At 41.3% G+C, this 20,519-nt stretch overlaps 1 protein-coding gene across 15 annotated transcripts in view; it reads right to left on the reverse strand.

The window, feature by feature from the left end:
• Nckap5 (NCK-associated protein 5) overlaps positions 1–20,519 on the reverse strand; it is a 913,274-nt gene that overhangs the window by 437,732 nt on the left and 455,023 nt on the right. The gene's annotated exons all lie outside the window — the stretch shown is intronic.

Below are 20,519 nucleotides of genomic sequence, written 5' to 3' on the forward strand. Positions count from 1 at the left end.
GGCGAGAGACCAGGAAGTTGCAGTAGTTAAGTGAGGTCACAGGTGAAAGAACAGGCTCGAGTTGACAAGGCCAAGTGTGCACACTGTTCTAGAGTAAAGAGTACCATAAAGTTCAGAGTGCACAGACTCTGGATGGAGATCTAGCCAGAGTGCATGAGGACCAGAGCCCCAGAAGACACAAGGCATAGGCTAGGATATATAAATATGTGCATGTGTCAAAAGACATTTGTTTTCTCAGTTTTTATTTTTCTTTCTAAAAACAATTATTACTGTGAAGAAGTAACATAACTAAATGTAGCTTAGGAAGAAAAGAATTTATTTGAATTACACTTCTATATCACTTTTCAGCAGCAAAGAGCTCAAGGCAAGATCCCAGAGGCAGGAACCATGAAACACTGTTACTCAGTGACTTGCTCCTTCGTTCAATTTTTTCTTTTCTTTCATGGTAGTAATTCTTCATATATTATAAATATTTAAATTAATTAATTAATTTTTAAAATTTATTCTCTTTATATCCACTGCCGACCTCCAGATCAACCTCTCCCATAATCCTTCCCCCATACCTCTTTCTCCTCTGAGTGTGTGGGATCCCTGGATATCCCTCAATTTGTATTCACTTATAAGTGGATATTAGTCATAAAATATAGGCTGCTCCTGCTACACATCACAGACCCAAGAAGACTGACAGGAAGGAGGGCAAAAGAAGGATGCTTGAACCTCACTTGAAAGGGGGAATGGAATGATCGTGTTCTGTTTTAAGAAATCTCAAAACACAGGTTTTTTTCCAAGTAAATAGTCCTTTAGGAAACAAATTTTTACAGTAATATATTCCTTGTTGCTTAGGTCATCTTCAACCCCTCTCTTCTAACTCTAATCAAAGATTTATTCCTTCAAACATGTTACGATGTAAGCTGATGCAAGAATGATAATGATTAGAAAGACCTGGCAGAAGAGGACCAATCCTGGCACTCAATGCACTAGTTGAAGAGTTCTCACCCCCAATATGTTCCAAGAGTCCCTGTCCAACAACACGTACCTCTGTTCCACACCCTTTCAACTAAGCTGACAGGAATGCCACTGTAAAACTACAATCTTTATTAACTGACTATGGTTTATAGATCTCTCTGAATTCAAATTCTTTTAAAACCATTGGACAGAAAATCGAAGAGTCACTGTCACAGATGAGCAGACACAGACAGAACAATGAGTTCAAGAAGTTCATTTTCCTTCTCACTGTTTTGTATGTAACGAAAATGTGGGATATGGAAGATCCACAGCAGATTTAAATAAAGAAGAGCTTAGTCAATGAAAGCACAAAACATTTAGCCCCCAAATGGTGGTGGTTATACACAGTTCAAGACGAGATCAGCACTTTACCATCTTAACTCGGCGGAATCCCAGCTAGCATGTGTGGGGTGTTGAGATCCTAGAGTTGGATCTATATCCCATTGAGTATCACAGGTATGGATTCAACCAATAATGGATAGAAAATTATGAAGGAAAAAAAAGAACTGGAGAGATGCCTCAGCAGTAAAGAACACTTACTGCCCAATGATGAGGGCCAGAATTTGGATCCTAGCACCCACCCTAGGCGGGTCGTACATACCAGTAACTTCAGTTCCAAGAGATAGAATGCCCTCTTCTGGTCTTCATGAGCATATGTGTGCATATACACTCATACAAATATACAGAGAGAGACATACATACATATACACCTATGCACACATAAATGAAATAAGGAGATCTTTAAAAGTATTCACCAAAAAAAAAAAAAAGTCATGACACTATAAGGGGTAGTTGGGAGAGGGAGGGGTTAAGGGGATGGGGGAAGGGAGGGGAAGAAGAGAGAGTAATCAAAGTTGAATATGAGGAATATGAGATTAAAGGAGCACACCATAATGTCCAGCAGTTGGTTGGTTTGTTTTGTTTTTTGTTGGTTTTTAGTGGGGTTTCTGGGTAGCAAACTCAGCAAGGAAAGCATGCTATTGAAAGAGCTAGCTCCCCAGCCTGAGTTCCCTTCTTTCTTAAGCTTCCTGTGACTGTCAAGGTGTTGGGAGCGTCACCATCTCCAGAAGGTGTTGTCTGCTTTGAGACACTTGAGTGGACAAGTCTGTTATCCTCTAGTGTGAGAAACTGTCCCCGGTGACAGGTTATGAAAGTTGAAAGGCTTTGTACTAATGACTCTTGTGGCCCCAGTGCCTTGCTGCTTAATTGTGTAATTATAGACAGTTAAGAGCGCATGATATGTAGGGGAGAGAAAATAGTTGGTACTCTGGGAGCCATTACAGATTACAGTTTATGAAAATTTAAAATGGTGTGTTGTTTATATGGGTATGACTGCATTGAGTCACCACACACAAATAACACAGGCCCTACTGGGCTCATCCCCCCATTCATCATTCCTCCCAAAAGCACAGAAAAGCAGAGCAGAAGCAGCCATGTCTTCCCAGTCAACTCTTGGGTCTACTGAAGAAAAAGAGCAGAGGGCTTCATCGTAATGTCAATCCATAAAAGAACAACTCCGATGAGCTCCAAGGCTCTGATGTAATTACCTGGAGGAGCCTGAGATAACCCGGAAGGTGAGGGAACCAATGAGACAATGTCTGAAGAAAGAATATCAGCTTTGGGACACAAACTGTTAGGGCAGCACCAAGAGAGGTCGCAGTGTCTAACAATGTAGGGGTGCTTCTAGGTACACAGTGTCTGTGGAACCAGATTGTCCCTTAGGATGCTTATGTGCCAAGAGAGAATTAATGGAGGGATGAGGAACATTGCATGGCTTGAAGTGTCCTTGAGTATAGCAGCGAAAGGAACCACATGGCAAAGCTTTCCTTTGGGATGTGCTTTCCACATTTACTGTAGCCATGTAAAACAGAGTATGACTCACTGTGCGCATGAAAAACACATTCATGTTTGGAATCAGGTCCCTTTCCACTCCTGGATTCTGCTTCTAGAGGATCTCAATTTTTCTTAACTGTAAAATATAACTAAGATACCCTCGGTGGGGTTGATTTCAAAAATAAGTAGAAACCCTCTGTAAACCCTTAGCAGTGTATTCCCTTGATGCTCAAGCCCACTCTCATTTGCAGTAGGGAACATTGAACTTACGGCCTCATGCAGGCTAGGCAAACTTAGAGCTGCTCACCTCATTGTCTATATTAGAACCTCTCTGCTATTCAATAAGGCTTTCATGTTGTCTGTCATCAGCACCTCAGTAGATAACAACAGCCTCTGGAAACTATGCTTTTAAAATTATGGATTTTAAAAGTAAAACCAGCAGGGCTGTCACCTCTTAAATCATGCTGTGCGCAGATCTACTCATCTCCAAGTTTAATTAAAAGTGGGAATGAACAGTGTTGCTTTATCTGACACCCAGCCCCTTCCTGTCTTCCCTCTGATAGCAAGAGAGCTTTCTGGAATGTTCACAGCTATTTGTTTTCATTTGCTCTTGTAAATTAGCCCAGTCCTAACTCATACCTAACGTGTAACTCCTTGGAGAATGGTAAATCTACACTAAGTCACTAGCGAAATTTACAAACATGGAGACAAAGTCATGCAAAGACCAAAAGAAAGAGTAAAAAAAAAAAAAGGCTATTTCTTTCTTTCGATCTGTCTATTCTCAGGATTAAAGATAGAATTTATTGATAAAGACAGAGAAGTAAGCCTCTGATGCATAACTGTTCTCCGTACTCATTCAATTAATAGACTTCACTGTATGCAAACACTGAGAAATGGATGGACTGCGTTAGATCTTAATGATCTAATCTGTATTCTAACAGGACACAGGCCCTGCTACTTGTGTGCTTATTTCTCCCAAACATTTACGCCTCAGAGTATGCTGGCCATTTATTTTGACGGTGGTGTCAGAGATGCCCGTCTCAACTCTTTACAGCTCTGGGAAGACTTTACAATGAAAACACCCCAAAACTGGAGTCAACCTTGTTCCCTCCATATTAATAATTCTTAGGGCACCTGAGCATTAAAACGGAGAATAGCAGCACGTCGGTGGGAGACGGTCAGGAACTCCGAGCCTAACCATTCATTTTCCTAACGAATCTTTACTGAGCAATTGCTCTCTTCTGGGGGCTTTGCTGTTTGTATATGTTCAATGAACGGCTGTGGTCACGTCATTCATGAGGCTGCCATTCTGTTGGGGGAGGGGAGCTATTGTGTGGAACATGTGAGAAAATGCATACACAAACAAGGATAAGTGTTGAAACTTCTCTTTGGCATACACGCCCATTACCATGCTCTCTTCACGTCTGTCTTGCCACCCGAAGCCGTCTTCCACACACTGGTTTGTATAACAATAGTAGGGCTTTATTTTTCCCCTAACTTAAATGTTCATGTAGGTTCTCTGCCCAGATGTGACTTGGGAGGACAGGATACTTGGCCATTGCCCCTCAAATGCACAGTCTCAATTGTAAATACTAACAGTCTGTGCTCTAGTGTGTACCAACATCTGCAAAAGCAGGGAGGGCATCTTCTCACCGCTTTCTAAAAGATTTTCAAATGATGTTATGGGCTCCAGCACCTGATCATTACCCCCAACCCCACTGCCCAGGCAAGCCTCCTCTGTTACTTACATGTGGCATAGAATCATTCTTTCTACCTTAAACCTCTCATGAATTTTCCTGTCAATTCAAGATTTCTGACCCAGGTTGTCCCTGTCGGACACTTCTCCTTCCCTTTCTCCACCTGTGTGTGTACAGGTGTGTATTAAGTGGTCATATTTCACGTGTGCATGTGTAAAGGACAGAAGTTGATGTTAAGTATCAACCTCAATCACTTTCCCCCTTAGGTTTGAGATAGAGTCTCTCTCTCACTTGCCTGAAGCTCACTGGTTCTGCCAGGCCAGTTGTACAGGCGTGCACCATTCCACCTAGCTTTGAACCTGGAGATCCAAACACAGGTCCTCATGCTTGCATAATAAGCACTTCACCAAACGAGCCGTCTTCCTAGTCTTTCCCTATCTTCTCATAATTCTTCCGTACTGCACTTCGTTCTCCAGCCACCTCATGAGAAAGCATTTCCTTCTCTCTATCTTATAAGCATTGTCTGGATTTTTAAATCCTGTCACATTACTTCTATGTGCACTATTACATGTTATCTAGTCATTATGCAAAGTTCTTTTTCCTATTCTCAAGTGTAATTAACAGATAGTGCAATCTACCTACAGCATCGCATGCGCACGAGCGTGAGCGTGCGCGCACGCACACACACACACACACACACACACACACACACACACACCCCACATGCTACATTGCAGGTTAATTAATACAAAGAAACCACTGAGGATAGTCGTTTGTAATAAAATGAGGTGTTCCAAGAGACTTTCTCATGGAATATCGAATGAATTAAATAAAACCTAATACTTATAGCGATTGTATCATTTGTGTATTTGCATAAGTATGTATGCATGTTTAAGCATATGTACACACACAGCTACTATAATTATAATGAATAATTTCATATTTAAAAATCAACGAAGATGGCTAGGGGATATAACTGAGTAGAAAAGCACTTGCTTCACAAGAACAGAGTTCGGGGATTGATCCACATACAGAAAAAAATAAAAAAAAAGAAAAAGAAAACAGGTTAACAAACTTTAAGTTCCATGTAAGAAGTCTGAACACCCATATGTATAAGACGTAGGCAGACAAGTGCAAAGGAAAATTTTCAAAAGACTACTTGGCTCTGCTGCTCATATACTCTCACTAATGAAAGAGTAGATATGGAGAAAAGAATATAAAAAGCAGAGATGGGTATGAACTAAGATTAAGGAAAAACAGTATTTGGCTAAATAATAAAGCTCTGCCTTGTTAGTATATACTAAATAGAGGGAAATGACCAAATATGGCAGAGACAACAGAAAGGGACAATGTAGACAGACTGCCAAGGCAAAGTTATGATCAAGAGTGACTCTGCTCTCATAAGTGAGCAGGGCTTGTGTACACTGCCAAGTACCCCGAGTCTGGCAGCCAACTGTGAAGTGAGCAGCACAGAGAAGTGGTCTCTTATCTTCCCCTGCCAGCACCTGCCACGGTTCGCAGTGACGTCATAGCTCAAAGGGCTTCAGAGAACACTGCCTCCAATGGGAAACAAAAGACTAAGGGGAGCGGAAAGAATACTTGAAGACACCAAAACCTGGTTGCATGGTAACCTCTCAGGATACAATCGTACCAAGATAGATGGATAGGCGAGAAAACCAAAGCCAATAATTTTCAATAAGTAATGCATGCACTATTGTTTTATTGTGTAGCTAACAAAATTACTTACACACACACACACACATATACACAATGCATCTATATCATGATAAAAAGGAGAAGTTATTTTTAAATAAGTTTTGGTAATGGTCAATTAGGCCCATTGAATGTCACTTGTTTTTATTAATTTAATAATACTAGATTCTAAATGGGTCGATCCAGGGCTGGAGAGCTGGCTCAGCATTTAAGAGCACTTGCTGCTCTCACAGAGGACCTCTCCAGCACAAACACCAAGCATCTCACAACTGCTTGAAACTTCAGCTCCAGGGAATCTGATGTCCCCTGCTGGCCCCTGTAAGCAACTGCCCTTGTGTGTACAAACAAGCAGACATACACATAGACATAATATTTAAAATAATAATAAAATACATCTCTAAATGTGTCTCTCAATCGGCATTCTCTATTACAGGGTCACCACAGGAGCAGAAAGATGGCACAAACAGGTTTATTATTAATATGAATCATACTAAATGAGGGCTATAGTTTATCAAAATAGGGGAAAACCTCATTTCACACTCCAGATAAAGCAAAACACTTTGAGCTTATGAGGTTCCTGCAAGGTTTACTGTGCCTTGGAAAACATGCCTGACTTGTCTTGAGGAAAGATTCCTTTATAGGAGCCAGAACAGATTCATTTCCTCTCTACAGAGAATCCATCTCACTTGAAAAGCAAACCTTCACTCGTGGGATCCTACACGATGTGATTTCACAGACAATTCCCTCACAGAAGGAACTGTATACATCTATGTGCACGTCCATGTAAGTGTCTGCTGAAAAGAGCAAGGTAGGGCCTCTGGAATGGGAGTGAGAGTCAATTGTGACCATGCATGGGTGCTAGGAAGTGAACGAACGTGGGTCCAGGCCTCTGCAAGGGCAGTGGGTGGCCTTAGCTACCGAGTCTTCTCTCTAGCCCTGAAAAGGTTTTTGATTGTGTTTGTGTATTTAATATATTTCATAATTCGTCTGTGTATTTTTTATGAGAGACTATTTAGCTTTAACTATTCGTGGATATTTGGTTGAAGAAAAGGCTTTTTCTGCTTTAATAGCAGCAATTATAAATTATTTCCCCAGACGTGCATGTTTTAATGAGGAGATTCTACAACACTTTCAAGGTCCCATCAATCCCAACCCCTGATTCCATACTCTCTGCTTGAGTGCCCTCAGTTCATGGCCCTCTGCGGACTCACACAGTATCCACCCACGCTCACGAACGCTTTGAAAATAAAATCTTGGCAAATATGGTCAAAGTAAGATAAAGTCCAGCGACACAGGGGCAGAATTGAAACCTTGTAGTTGTCTTTTTGAAAGGAGAGGGATGAATATGCAGATGCTGGTGCACACACACAGACTGACTTGAGAAGATAATCAGGTAACCAGACAACAGAACAATGCAGTCATAGGCCAATGATTGCTGCCAAAACCACAACCATAGAAGAAGCAGGAAAGTCTTTTTCCCTAGAGCTTTGCAGAGGAGCATGACCAATCTGATACCACACACTGCTTGTAGATGCCAGTATCCTGAACTGGGCAGGGATACATTGATAGTTTTAAAGAGGCCAGTCTTCCGTGAGCTGCTCACAATTGCCCCAGGAAATCAGCATAGCCAGTATTCATTTGTATGTTTAATGTTTGTGCACATGTTTCTTAAGAGTCACCTCACTAGGTGCTGGGGAGATGGCTCAGTGGTAAGTGCCCAATGTACAACTATGAAGAACCAAGGTTTATCTCTATAACCAACATACAGGTTGAGCCTGGTGGTAGCGGCCCATAACCTTATTGCTTACACGGTGTGAGGCAGCTGGATACTGGGGAGCTGCTGGTCAGCACATCTAGATGTATTGGAAAGCTCAGGTTTGGTGAAAGACCATCTGGAAAACTAGGGTGGATAGAGAAAGACATCCGTCTAACTTCAATATCTAGTCTACATGTGCATTCAGAGGCCGACACACACACACACACACACACACACACACACACACACGAGTTCTAGAAGAGAGCTGGTTCACTGGGATTTGTCTTTAAAACACCATTAATATCAACTCATTTTAGACACTGGACCATTACATGAAACACTGTATAAAGTTGGGGACATAGAGCAGGGGTAGAGCACCTGCCCACAAGTCACAAGAATTTCCAGAAGAGTATGAATGGTGATAACCAAACTCTTGGTTCTGTGTACAAGTGTTCAGGTTCCAGTATGTTTCCAGCTTATTGTGTCTCTGTTTAGCAATTCCTGCCTCTCTCTAATTTTCCCTTGGTTATTTTACTTAAGAATCCAATCTGTGTATTAGTTTCCTCATCTGGAAAATGGAAAAGCATAATCACAACCCCTGCCTCATAGAGCTATGAAGATTAAATTACATGCTGTATATAAAATGCTTATTTAGCATACTACCCAACGCATAGTAAGCATTCAGTAAACACTGGCTATTACTACTGGTAAAGTCACTGTTAGTGAAGGCTACAAACAAATAATTACCTTATTCAATTATAAAGTAAAAGCAGGAGCTGGAGAGATGGCTCAGCAGTTAAGGCAGTATACTGCTCTTACAGACTATCCACGCTGTAGCACAGGGCAAGCAACTTGTACCCTGGTATTCCAGGTCAGAAGGCTGTCTTCTGATAGCCTCGTACACATGTGTGTTCACGCACACTGACACACACGTACACAGAGACACCACATAGATAGAAATACATAGAGACACCATATAGATAATAATAAAATCTGTAAGCAGGTGTCAATTGCAGACAATTACTTTTCTCTAATTCAGTCTCACTGGGTACATACACTACACTTAGGATAAGGCCCCCATGGTCCCATACCCAGGAGTACATGGCTAACACAAAACAAACTCAATGGGATTTTTGTAGACTTTTGTCTGATATTGCTTTGAGCATTTTTACTCTACTTGTCCTTTGCTTGTATATTATAGTTTACAGTGGTGTGTGTGTGTGTGTGTGTGTGTGTGTGTGTGTGTGTGTGTGTTTGTGAGTGTGTGTGACTGTATGTGAGAGAGAGAGAGTGTGTGCGTGTGCATGTGTGTGTGTGTGTGTGTGTGTGTTTCTCCTGGTTTCCTTAATGTTTTTAATTATTCTGTTCTTTCTTCATTTGTTTGTTTTGTGGCCTCTTGTTTTCTAAAGAAGGAGAGAAAGAAAGGTCACAGAGCTTGGTGGGCAGAGATAGGGAGGATCTAGGAAGACTTGAGAGAAGAAAAACTTTAAGCAGAATTTATTATAAGAAAAAGTTTGCAATAAAAAAATCTGTTTAAAGATGAAAAAAGCCCAAACAGTGTGACGTCCATAGTGAGGTCTCAAAAATGATGTTTTTTTTTTTCCAAATAGAAAAGCTAATTTTCCTTGCAGATTATTTGGGCATTCTGTTCCATGGATTACCTTTAAATGCAAAATCCAATTTGATTTTGGAATAGCAGTAGCTGAATGCTACAATGATTGCCAGAATTTACCTACATCATTACTTATAAAAGTTGACACCTTGCAATCATTTCTGAGTGAAACTCATAGCCAGTAAAGTTTTGTATTATGAAGCCAAGAAATACTTCTATAAGGAATCGAGTGTGTGCATCATATGCACATGTTCATATGTGCATGTGCACATGTGTGTGAAGAGGGCAATTTCATCTTCCATGCTTGCTCTCCACAATAACTTTTGAGATAGGGTCTCCTCGTTAGCAGCTTAGTCTTGCGAAAACTGCTAGATCCACTGGCCTGTAAATGTCAGAGGTCTTTTCTGTTTCTGTACTTAGCCTCTGTGTATGTGCACATGCATGTAAGCATGTGTGCACATCTATGTATCTGTATTGCATGGCCTTTGTTTGTACATATGTAGTTGTTATATACGCATGTGTCTAAGTGTGTAGCTGGGGCTAAAGCAGGACAGCTGGTACCTGCTTTATCATTTTCTTCCTTATTTGATATTAGGACTCAAGATGTCATTCTGTACAGCAAGTGTTCTTACCCTCTGAGCTGCCTAACTCTCAAGGCCACAGTCATTTTGATTTTTTTCTGGGTGATGGTGATATAAATGTCAGTCCTCATACATGCTGCCTGCATAGCAGACACTTTAGAGACTGAGCCATCTCCTCAGTCCCTCCCTAATGTAGAAACTGAACACCCTAAGCATGGACCCAGCTCTTCTCCCTAATGTAGAAACTTCCCCCTGACATAAGCAGTGTTTGTTTACTCCTCCCACACAGCACAGGAAGGGATATGTAAATTATCTCTGCTGCAGTTTCCATGGCGCTAGCCTGCATGGCCAAGGAAGTAGCAATGGCTGGACAGAGTGTGCAAAGAGGACACTTAGGGTGCTCAGTGACCATCTGATAGAGGAAGAGGGACATAGAGAAGAGCTATACTTCTCAATGAATTCATTCAGAATCCCTAATCTAGACTTAACTTTACAATGCATAACATTCACAACAGAAGAGAAGACACTGAGAAGACAGATCTCTCCCCCAGAGCGGAGCACCACCACCATTAACAGCCTGCAACCCTCTACATCCAAGCAGGCAGAGAGAAGCTAAAGTCTTAGGGAAGAGCAGGGAATCCCAAGCTTCCCAGAGATCTGAGGGAATGATGGTTGATTAGAGGAGACCCAAGGGGTGGAGACAGTGGCTGCTTGCCAATCAAATTAGAAGTGCTGTATTTGTCTCTTTGATTGTATGTTTGTTTATTGAGGCATATTCTTATGAATGCCAGGCTAGCTTCAAACTCCCAAGGAATCCAAAGATGATTTTAAACTAATGGTACCTCTGCCTCCACCTCCAAAATGCTTGGGTTACAGGTTTGAGCTACCATATCCAGTAATATGCAGGGCAGGCTGGGACTGAACCTAGTGTCTTACATATGCTAAGAAAGCACTTTGCAACCTACATTATATCTCCAGCCTGGTATTTTCATATCACAGTGATATGGGACTATAGCTACCAATTCTGAACAAGGTTCTAAAGAATTAGAATAATGTAGTTATATTGGATCAGTCCTGAGATGGTCACACAGAAATCGGGTGAGAGAGACTATACACTGATGGAGCTGGAGGATCTGGCCTTGCAAGTCCTATCCTAACATGTATTCCTGCCTCCTAATTATATTAATGAATGAACAAAGCTACCGTTTTCCAGAACGAAAACATTCCTGCTAAGGCTAGGTACTACCTGGCTTCCAAATTCTGGCCTATTCTCCATGTGTAATTGCTATCAAGTTTGTACAGGCAGAATAACTTACAAAATACAAAAGTCTCAAAAGCCAAAACCATCTGAGCATTATGAAGCCACAGGTGGAAACCTTCATACTTGACCTCACATCGCAGGTCATAGACAAAACAGGAAAACATATGTTATATTAAAATCACCTTTTGGTTGTGTGTGTGTCTGTGTGTGTGTGTGTGTCTGTGTGTGTGTGTGTGTGTGTGTGTGTGTGTGTGTGTATCTCTCTCTCTGTGTGTCTGTGTGTGTATATGTCTCTCTCTCCCTCTCTCTCTTTCTCTCTCTCTCTCTCTCTCTCTCTGTGTGTGTGTGTGTGTGTGTGTGTGTGTGTGTGTGTGTGTGTGTGTAAGAAATACAATTAGATTCTGTATTTATTCTCTCCATTTAGGGCTGAAGAGATTGCTGAGTTGGTAAAGTTCTTCACAGGGAAATATCACATCCTGAGTTTGATTCCCTAGCACCCACAAAAAAAGCCAGGTGAGGTAATATAACCTTGAAATCCCAGCACTAGACTATGTTAAACACACAAGAATTCCCAGAGTTCAATGACCAGTTAGCCTAGCTGAACTGGTAATCTCGAGGTTCAGCAAGTAAGATCAGGTCTCATAAACGAAGCTGAAGGGTGATAGTGGAAGACACTTGACATCAACCTCCAGACAGCACCTACACAGGCACACAGGTGACAATGCACTGACACACACAGTATGCCCAACCACTCACCCTCTCCTACTTCCCACAGAAATAGAGAAATCCTGAGTTTTAGTTCCAAGGGGTCTCATTATATACATGCAAATACTATAAAATTCAAAATTAAAATTCTGAAATTCATATGACTTCTGGTTCTCATATTTTGGATTAGGAATTCTGAAGCATGACATCACTTCAAGGAGGCTTTGATGCATATTCATGTGCATTTGGTACCAGTTTTGGTGCTGTGTGTTGATATATGCAATAAGTGGAATCCTGAAATGCCCCCCAAAAACTTCTTGCCCAATCCTTGGAACTCTGGATTTGATGAGAGATTACAGTTTGATTATGTTATGTGTCAAAGGGAATTTTGCAAATATAATTAGGATTACTAATGAGTTGAATGTGAATCAACCATAAGAGAGAAGATCCAAGTGGGCCTAATGTAATCATGCGCCCTTCAAAAGTAGGCCTTTCTCCAGGTGGGCACAGATGGGAAATCAGAGATATTCAAAGCAGGAGAAATGAACGCGCCATTACCAACTCTGAAACTAGAAGTGGCTCTGTATCAGAGTACAGGTAATACTGGGACTTGAATGACCCAAGCTCAGAGGCGACAGGAATGAGGACACCCTTCAACCACAAAGAAGACAATTCTACCACATTTTATGTTTCTTCGGTATCATGCATCTAAAGTTGGCCTTAATAAGTTCACGGTGTGTGGAAGGATGACCCTGAATGTGTGAACTTCCTGTCTTCAGCTATGTCACCCTAGAATTACAGGCATGCAACACCACATCCTGTTTGTGCATTCTGAAAAGCAGGCAAACTAGACACTGACCTTTATCCCCAGACACAGCAACAACCTCAATGAACCTAGAATAAGGCTCTTCCTGGACTCTCCAGGTAATAGCACCTTTTGGCTTAGCTATAAACCTTGATTTGAGTTTTGGTGAGCCCATGAGCAAAGAACTCCATGGAGCCCACTCAGACTTCTGGCCTGTAGGATTGGAATGAGTGTAAATATATGCTTCACATTCTTAAATCTCTGATTATTATTCAGCAATAGAAAACAAATGCCAAATATTATGGTACAATTATGCTTTATTTAAGAATACGTATAAGCAGTGTTTCCAGCCAGTGGAAAACCGCTTGCTGTGCATACATGAGTCCCCTGCACTTAGTCTCTGTACAGAGAACAACAGATAAATTTAAAGAGTAAGTACACTAGTGATTTTTCTGTTGCTGTGATAAAATACCCTTGACAAAAAACAACTTTGGGGAGAAAGCATTCATTTTGCTTACTCTAAAGGAAAGACAACCCGTCAGAGCAGGGAAAGTATGGCGGCCTTGGCATGGAGCCCAGTGATCACATTCATCTGCATATGTAAATCAGAGAGAGAGAAGGAGCAAGAAGTGGGGCTGGGCTACAACACCTCAAAGCCTACCCACAGTGATGTACTTTCTCCAGCAAGACTTCACCTCCTAAGGGTTACTATGGAGAGCTCTGAGGGACACTTCAAGGATACTGGCAATAATATTTACATTGGGCTAGGACAAGGGAGTAGGCACAGGCAAGAATTTGACATTGGGCTAGGACAAGGCTCAAGATGAATACAGCTTAGGAATGTGTTCTTGTATGGTGATCGGCTTGTTAAATACCTGAAAACAATAATCAGGGGACCTTTGGTTATATGCTCTGCTTTTTCCTTGCCTACTTTGTTTTTTTATCTAGAATTGACCTTATTCTTTGCATGTACCTAGAATGGTATAAAAGCAGACTGGAAATAAATAAACATGCTTTAGTAATGGCTGGAGTCATGTTATAATGTTGCCTAATTGTCTTTTCTGTCTCTTTTCCCTCCCTCAAGACTGAGCTGGCTTGGTCAGGTTACATAACCTTCTCAAACAGCACCATCCGATGGGGATCAAGTGAGTCTGAAGGGGACATTTCTGGTTCAAAACACATCAGGAAGTCCTATGAATCTGTGTAAACAGCTCATTTTTTTCTGAAACCACCTCATGCTATTCCAAAGTCTATGGGCATATCATTTCCAAAAACAGTTGCCAACAACTCCTTCTGTAACTATACAAGCCTGCCATGGTCACCTAGGCTCATCTGCTACTTTTCTCATCCATAAAGCACAGGGGACATAAAACTGCGGAACATTTGAATTCGTGTCCTGAAAGACCTTGACCTTAAAGACACTTCCTAGGTAGTAGTGTTATCCAGACATGGGCTGATGTCAGAATCACTAAGAGACTGTGCAGTTCAATAATACTCAGGAGTTTGTCAAAGGCTGATAGGTTCTAGATAGCACCTGTGGGCGATGTGTCCAGTGATCAGTCCTGGTGTCCTTCTAAAGTAATATAAATCTAGCTCAGTTCACTACCACTCATGGAGTTAAGACTGGGCTTATGACAAAGTATCACCAAGAAATATGTCACCCCTCAGTAGTGGAGAGTTCTGGAACCACAGAATTGGTAACTCCAGGGTTCTGGATATGTAGAGAAATGACTGGCCCCACAGCTATCTCTTTTTGGAATCTTAAAAGTTCTGCTAGCATAATTCACTTTCTTTATTTAGTGAATTCTAGCTTGTCTCCCAAGAAAGCATGAGATTCTAAAGTGTTACAAGACATTTTCTCGTTAACATGTACTTCATTGTTAAATCCTTACTAGGGGTAGGATTCAATAATAAAGGGAGGGAGGTGGTGGATTCAACAAGGAAAGAGCTGCTTAAAGAAGAGGTTAAAGACATAAGGGACACATTATAGCAACAATGAGCTTTTCCTTCACAGCATCATGTGTCCATGACCACATAGGCAAGCAGAACAAGAGTGTGCTTTGCCCTAGATGGCAGGGAAGACACAGTGAAACCATCTTTCAAGAGTGAAATCTGGGTCTGCAGCGCAGTGTCAACAAACTAAGAAGGGTGATTTGAAAGCTGTCTCCAGTATCCACATGAATAGAAACTCAGACACAGGGTTGAGCATGGTGGCACACCCCTTTAATGCCAGCATGTGGGAAGCAGAAAAGGCAGATCTCTGTGAGTTCAAGGCCAGCCTGACCTCCATAGTAAGTTCCAGGCCAGCCTGAGCTATGCCATGGGGCCCTGTCTTAAATAAAATAGCCAGGCACTGTGGTATGATCTCTGATCCCAGTGCAAGAGAGGAAGAAACAGGTAGTTCCCGGGAGCTCACTGGCCAGTCAGGCTGGCTGAAATCAAGTTGGGATCCAAGTTTTATGAGAGAGTCTCTCTCAAAAAACTAAGCTAGATTAAGGAAGACACCTAGCATTTGCCTCTAGCTTCAACAGGCAAGCACACACATGTTGACACAGAAGTATGCACATGTGCGAACACTCATACACAAACAAACATATGCATGTATACCATTTGAAGCACACCAAAGCTAGAGTGACTTATCAGGAGATGTCCTTGTAGCTTTTGCTACAGGAGACTCCTGCAGAGGAACATCAGAAGCCCCAAGAAGGAAGCAAGGGCTTCTACCAGGCAGTCCCCAAGACGTCACAGACTATGGACAGTCTTTCTGCGGTGGCCTTCTGCATGTTTCAGTCTGGAAAACAGCCTAAAACACTGAAGTCAGTGGGGACTATTTGCAAAAAACAGAATGAAGCTCACACTCTAAGCAGTAGCGTAAACACCTCAAAGAAAATTGCTTCCTGTCCCCTGTAATGTGCTTATAATTGTGCACATCAATTTAAAGTTTCTACGAAGTCCACAAACTTTAGTGACTGTAGAGTCTGACCAAACTGCATTAAGATAATTACATCAGGGCTCCCCCACCACTTCATAATAAGTGGACAGTAATTGTTGCTAAATTACAACTGAATTGCTACAGAATTAGATGTTATATTCATATTAGGACGGTAGCGCTCTGTCATGATGAATGAGATGGCTGTAACTACTGACAGAATTAAAATGATTAGACACTTACCCCAACGTGTTAACATTTTTCCATGATTTTAGACTTATGGTTCAAGAAAATCCCCCAATTAAGCTTACTGTGAATGGCTACTTAGTAAAATCCTGAGACAAATAGTCTGTAAAAGGTCAACTTGATTAGTGAGTAAACATTAGTGCTAAGGAAAAAGCCACTTGTTCAAAGCACCCACCCAAAATAACTAATGGCAGATGATACGGTTAAGGCTCAAGTTATAGTTGAGCAATGCAGCTGTATGGTTAAGGCACATGGCCATAATTAAAATAGTCATAATAATTACCTCATAATAATTCATGTGAGTCAAGACCACATACACTGTAACAAGCTCATAGAAAAGAAAGGAAGTAAGGGAGGGGAGAGGTAGAGGGAAGGAAGCAAGAAGGGGAGGAGGGAGGGAGGAGGGGAGGGAGGATGAAAAAAACACATTACCAGTTTGGGATTAATAGATGATATCTAATCCTTGGGTTTCTTTAAGGTTTTCTAAAAATTATGAAAGGTACAATCATAAACTTGTGTTTAACAGTTTATGTAAAATGTTTAGGTAAGAAGCACTTGCAAATAATCCCCGTTTGAAAACTTGGGAGCAATTCATTAGACCCACATGTGGCAGTGTGTTAGAAAAGCAATCTCACATGAAAATGAATGTTAAGCAGTCACAGAACCTGATGATTTTCACACTCTTTTATACGTGTTGAGTATGAACTCTAAGACATGTTTGACAGGAGACAAGATGTTCCAGTTCCGAACGGCAGCCGCTATGTCCTCCGGAGTGACTTTATAAACAGATAAATATGTGAGCAGTTAAGGAAACTTGCTTCGGAGTCAGATTTGAACTGACTCAAAAACGTCCAGTTTCAGGGTTTTTCTAAAACATGATTTATTCAACTTAATCTCCTGCAATCATTTTTCTGCACATTGAGTTCGACACTTAAAACTATTTATTGCAAATGTGGCAGGGGGAGGCAAGCAAACAAGAGAATTGCGTGTGTGTGTTCTCTCGTGCCAAACCATGCTTCTACAAGTCAGAAGATGACTCGATGGAAGTTGACTCTCTCTTTTGCTCCATATGAGTTCTGGATATGAAACTCCAGTCATCAGCCCTTTCACTGGCTGAACCATCTTGCCAGCCCGGGATTCGATAGTTTTTAAGCTTATTTTTGAACTCTTCATAAAGGTATTAATTTAATTTTCTAGTGTTTTTCAGTGGCTAGAAGCCCTTCCCCATTTGGCTCAGCAACAGAGGAACATAGTCGTACAAAATTGGGCCCTAATTATTAGGGTCTCTAACACTAATTGGCTGTTGACTACTGCTAAATTTACTCCAAGACAGTTACACTTATGTACAGACATACAGCATGTCTCATAAACCAAATATCTACATTTTTATACAATGCCCTAGATTATCTCAAAGGTCAAAGATATCATCCGTATGGTTTCAAAATAAATACATTTGATTTAGTAAGCCAAAAACAAACACCTTCTCACTTGAGCAGACTTCCAAACTTCTGTCAGTCACCTCCCCATACTCCCTTAGTGGCTTTTTATACCTCTCTTAAGTTACACACACACACACACACACACACACACACACACACACACACACACACACACACACCTCCAATTTTGACCTAATTCTCTAGAGTCAGGGTGAGCAACCATTTTGCCGCCTGTTCTTGAATACAAATCTAGGCTGTGACACTATTCACTTCTTACCAATTCTCCATGGTAGGTACAGCACCTGGTCCTACACAAACCAGGGCATATGGACACGTGCATCCCAGCAGACACTCAGTTTGTGTTCTTATGACGAGCAGCTGGGAAGGTCTCAAGCTGGGCCGGTGCTTAGATAAAGAGGCAGTCCTGGTGGCCCATGACAATCTATGTATCATTTCAATATGGAACTTTTAAATATGATAAACAAAAGCACTGTTTTGTTCTTTACATTTATATGATTTATTCAACTTAACCTCCTACGATCAGCAAAAGAAGCTTGCCTTCCAAACAAAAACACTTGAGTTCCACCCCACAGGACGCACATAAACAAAACTGGGCGTAATGATGTCCATTTGGAACCCCAGACCTGGGGGGGCTGAGACATGCAGGTCTAGGGGGGTCAGTCCCATTTCAGTAACCGGCATGTTATCAACTAATTGTCATGTGGGCCTCAAGCGCACACTCTCAGAGAACTCTTGTTGCTCTCAGCAGACAAGGTATGGCCACTACTTTAGCGTACCAAATAGCCACCTCATTGGTCCATCTTCAGCCGGCACAGCTGAAGCTCAGAAAGTTAGAGGAACTCCTTTAAGGGTTACAATGAGGGTAATGTTGAACCGGGATTACTGAGCTCAGGCAGTGGGACCAAGATTCACACAGACTAGCACCTGGTTTCTGTTCATTCCTTGTATTTGAACTTGGGGCACTTGAAATGAAAAATAGAAAAAAAAATTCTGTATTCCATAGCAACAGGGTAACAGACTTTGATTGCTTACAGAAAACTTGCAAAAAATATTACATTTCTTTTAAACTCCAAATAAATTCTATTCCCAAATTTCATTTCTCTCTTGATCAAATTAGAAGTAATGCTTTTTGTTTCAGCAGTTCAAATGAACTCTCTCTTCAATGGCTCCGAAAAATAAATTTCTATCTGAAAAAAACTTCTTTAGTGTGATTATTCTAGGATATATATAAGATTAAAGTTACCCTGTTTACATTTTTACATTTCCTTGTGATTCTTTTTCTTTCTTCCTTCCTTCCTTCCTTTTTTTCTTTCTTTCTTTCTTTCTTTCTTTCTTTCTTTCTTTGTTGCTGTTGCTGTTGTTGTTATTTAAATATAATGAATAAATGGTAATTTATAAAAATAAAAATCCTTTACTTTGTGAGGAGAGAAATACTTAAAGTAGCATATGAGATGCATAGAAATGCAGGCTCCTGACATCAGAGGATAATTGTGGGTGTCACTCGGATACTGTTACTCTGAAGCCTGTGTGGAGGAGGTAGCCCAGGAAGCCTGTTCAGAAGGAAAGACGGCCCCTGGGACATGTGAACACAGATGAGAGGAGGTATACAGTCACTAACAGCCCGACAGCTAGGATTCTCAGAGCTCACGTGATTCTGAACCATATTGGAATAAAAGGGAGATTCTGGGGAGAGAAAAATGAAGGCCAGGGAAAGCAAAGTGTGATGGTTTTGTAAGAACTAAGCAAAGAGTTCAATGGCTCTAGGAGCAAGCAGCAGGTCATGAATGAATCACAGGGAGAACTGACTTCTTTCTCTCAATAGACTCCTGAGCTCAAGAAAATAGCATAGGAAAAATGTGGGAGGAGAGGGAAAAGGGAGGGAAGAAAAGAAAGCGAAGGAGGAAGAGAGGGATAGAGAAAGGTCAGAAGGGACAAAGAGCCGTTTTACTTGGCTATCATTTCCTACAAACATATTTTTAATTTTTAATTGATTTTTATTCATTTATGTATGAGTGTTCTAACAAGCATACCAACATATCATCACATACATGTAAAAGTCATACAACAATCCCTGTGACTTTGTTCTCTACTTCTACTTCTATATAGGTCCCCTGGTATTGAACTCAGGTCCCCACCCCTGCCAGCAAGAGACTATCCACTGAGTCATTTCACCAGCCCATAATTTCTGACAAATCCGTTGAACATTATTATTATTTGCCACCTCTTGTACAATTTACTCTTGGAAATACTGATTCCAAAATCCAGGTGATTTCACATATGTACACACACACACACACACACACACACACACACACACATGCACGCACACAGCCTTGCCACCCACCGGCATTCTGCTGCTTCAGAAACAATTCTGGCACCCTACCAGACCCTGTTTAATTGATGGCTGGACATGCATGTGAACACATGCTGGGATGCATGTAAACACAAGAGTCTCAGAGAGCCCTTCACACTCACAAGCATAAGCATTTGGTGGGGCACACACGTAGGACTGCGTCCCAGAGAACTGCACACTAATTGCTGCCAAGGTGACCAGAAATGCTACCTTCTCTCCCTGAGCCTCAGTCCTGCCATGGGAAATTGATGGCTTGGGATCAGCTCTTCTCTTCTATCATCAGCAACTCATAGCTGCCACTGCCTCCATTTCTACAGTGCTAAGAGCTCATTTCTTTTCATTTTGCCCCCATGAGCGTGATTGATAGCTTCCCCCTCGGCGATCTCATTACATATTTTTACATATTTGTTGGTTGTTACATTTCTCTTCAGAAACTTTTCCACATGAATCAATGTTGTACTTTATCTTCATCTGCAGGGGCTGTACCCTTGTTTCCACCAGTCCCTTTATGGCTACTCTTGGAATACCATTTCCTCCAAGGTAAGTAGGGTACTGGTTAAGAA

This window comes from Rattus norvegicus, chromosome 13 (assembly GCF_036323735.1).
Source record: "Rattus norvegicus strain BN/NHsdMcwi chromosome 13, GRCr8, whole genome shotgun sequence".
Classification (NCBI taxonomy): domain Eukaryota; kingdom Metazoa; phylum Chordata; class Mammalia; order Rodentia; family Muridae; genus Rattus; species Rattus norvegicus.